Source organism: Silurus aristotelis, assembly GCF_946808225.1.
Source record: "Silurus aristotelis genome assembly, chromosome: 23".
In the NCBI taxonomy this organism is placed as follows: Eukaryota; Metazoa; Chordata; class Actinopteri; order Siluriformes; family Siluridae; genus Silurus; species Silurus aristotelis.
The window spans coordinates 4895749-4898944 of record NC_139596.1 but is presented as its reverse complement, the minus strand read 5'-3'; the positions used below and the strand labels follow the sequence as shown (position 1 = coordinate 4898944).

At 38.0% G+C, this 3196-nt stretch overlaps 1 long non-coding RNA gene across 1 annotated transcript; it reads right to left on the bottom strand.

Moving 5' to 3' along the window:
• Window positions 1-364: 364 nt before the first annotated feature.
• Window positions 365-2942, bottom strand: LOC310718348. Its single transcript, XR_014531121.1, has 3 exons — window positions 2870-2942; window positions 1876-2028; window positions 365-778 (listed from the first exon to the last, which is right to left on the bottom strand). It is a non-coding gene; the product is annotated as an uncharacterized lncRNA (long non-coding RNA).
• Between the last annotated feature and the right edge of the window lie 254 nt (window positions 2943-3196).

The following is a 3196-nucleotide window of genomic DNA, read 5'->3' as shown; positions in this document are numbered from 1 at the left end:
GTCACATCGCACTCTACAGCCTATACCAAAGCCCGGTGAACGATCATGAGCCATTGTGGCCAAATTTCACTATCACAGCGAATGTCTGGATGTTTTACCCCAGACAACATTTTCATGTGGGCCCCATGCGGGTTTTTGATAGGCTGTCACTTGGGCCCTGCATGGGCAACCCAAATAGGGCTCAGAGAACTTTGTCCATCGGCTCCACATGGGCCCCATGTGTGTTTGCCCAGAGGGGCCATTGATGGGTCCATGGTGGGCTCTAAGTGGGACCCGTATAGGTGTTCTTTATATGGGCCTATTTGGGTCCCAAATAGGTGTTAAAAATGGAGAAAAACAGTGGGCTACAAAAAGGACCCTTATGGGGCCCACATGACTTAATCATGGGTCAACCCACAAATGGCCCCTTTATAGGGTTGTTGTGGGACCACAGTGGGTGAGATTTGAGTCCCATTTGTTAATTTTATCATTGATTTCTGTGGGTGAACTTAATGTGCTACTATGGAAAATCCACTGTCAAACCATTTTAAACCTCAGTTACAATGTAAAACTGTGCCTGATCAAACATAAAACTAATATTAGTTGATTTTATGTGCTGCTCTATGTTTAAAATTACATGGTTGAGTATTTGAACTGTGAAAAATAAATGACTTTAACTCAGAATGTGTAAATCACATTTAATTTAAATTAATTTAAATTAAAAACAGAAACAGGAATAACAGAATTATTGAGTAAAATAGTTCACTGGTGGGTCTATGCAGATTCCTCAGCTGCACACCTACAAAACAGTAAAGAAAGAAAAGACAAAAAAGGCAATTTAGTACATTTTAAAATACTACCATTCACAGAAGCATCTAAAAAAACATGCATCAATATAATTAAGACATATCCTAGAATCTCATCAGTGAATTGTTCCCACCTCTGCCTCGCACATTAATAACTTATGTTATTAAGTCATGGAATCCAGTCATGGAAACCAGTCATGGAATCCAAAACTTATGAATGAAACAATAAAAATATCAACCTTTCGTCTGAACTTGACTCTTAAACGGATATTTGGCCATTGCCAAAAGCCAGTGATTAGAACCATTGTTCATATTTATTCTGATCAGCTGAAAGTTGTCACACCTAGGATCACGGTGGCCCAAGAAAGGTTAATGCACTGTAACTGAAGAAAACATGTGCAATTAGAAAAAACGCCAGCAAATTGAAAAAACATCTTCATCAGTTAAACAACACGTGCTGCAAATCCTTACAACACAACTAATTAATTTGCACTGCAAATAGCACAGACCACAAAATAAATGTTTTATGGGGACCCCAACAAGTGACGAACCCGGGACTGCTTGTTCAATGTCTATTCATCAGTCGTGTTGTCGATGATCTGAAAGGTGAGTTTTTTGTTTATGGCTTTTTGTTCCAAAAGCCAAGGAATCATAAATAAACAATGATAAAATAAACAAACAACTCACCTTTCAGGTCTTCGACAACACCACTGACAAACAATAAGCAGTCCCAGACGGGTTTGTCACTTGTTGTGATGCCCTAAAAACATTTATTTTGTGATCGGTGCTATTTGGTTGTGTTGTGAGGATTTGCAGCATGTTTCTGTGTTTGGTTGCATTGTGGGGGTTTGCAGCACGTGTTGTCAAACTGATAAAGTTTTTTTGTTTTTTTTATTTGCTGGTGTTTTCTTAAGTTGCAGCATTTTGAGCTCTCTCAGCCACCGTATAGGATGCCTTGAGGATAAGAAATTTCTAAGATATTTTTTCATTTCAGGGTGGAGTATTCTCCTTAATTAAACAGAGGCAAAAACAGTGATTGGGATAAAATATTATTAATTGTGCAGCCCTAGCTATAGGTTATATGACTTACACTTCTGGCTGTACTGCCGTCCGATCATGGTCCTGCTGGGCTCTCAAAGAACGGTTGTTTTCTCTGTCTCTTGCATTTGTGAACCATTTACCAAGCGCTTTCTCCAGCTCTTTCTTACTTACAGTTTTCAGCAAAGGTTATGCTTCAGGCTACCTGTAAAGCAAAACAATTTATATAAAGTAGAGCATGCTACTGTATCAAGCAGGGCACAAACCCATTATTTGTATGTATAAAGCATGCAAGTTACATAAGCATAAGACTATCAGAACTAAAAAAAAAAAATAAAAAAAAAAAAAGACTAAAAATCACAAGGTTGTAATCACCTTCTAATCCACCATTTGCCCAAACTGTTAAATGATTTGAGTAAATGATGTTAAAATTACACAATACCTTGCAAAAAGTTAAATGCATTAATATGGTGAATTTCAGGCTTTGTTTGTGATTAATGTCTAGAATAACTAGTGGGGCCTTGAACACAGATCGATTATTAAATTCGTACTGGTACACCTGGTATACTGGTACACTTTAGACCAGGGGTCACCAACCTTTTTGAAACTGAGAGCTACTTCTTGGGTACCGATTAATGTGAAGGGCTACCAGTTTGATACACACCGTTTTCAGTTTGATCTGAAATATCACATTTGCTCAATTTACCTTTAATTATATGTTATTATTCATAATTAATGATACTCATCTATGTGAAGACACTGATCATGTTAATAATTTCTCATAATAATTATCAACAATGATTTAACAAAGTAGGAAACAGCTATTTTTTTAGAAAAGGCCCGCGGGCTACTCATGTGGTCCTTGCGGGCACCATGTTGGTGACCCCTGCTTTAGACCGTGAATTTGAACTGACCACTGTAACATTAGTTTAAGTGACTTACTTATAACGATGTTTTGTCTTTAAAAAGCCTTATTGGAGCTAACACAGCAAGTGTTCGACTTGACTGCACAAACCCGAAGCAATTTTTATTTGACATAAAAATACCCTGAAAGCGATTCGGAAGAACACGGAGTTGTCTGCTCTCGAATTTGTCGGTCTGCACTGCACAGCTTCAAGTCAAACTCATCTCAGTTTGTGGTGTCTATGCGCATGCGTGAAGTCTCGGAGCCAAAAGCTGGTGGTTATAACACATGTTATAAAAGCTGGTAAAGAGAAAGATTACTCCACAGTGCTTTTACTGTTTCACCCTCCTGTTATCACGAGGACACTATATGGAGAAAACACGGGTGAAAATGGTTTAAAAAGTCGTTATTTCCACATTTTTTATGTTCAGTTTTCCACAGGTGTTTATCTCTGAGGTAAACCAGTTCA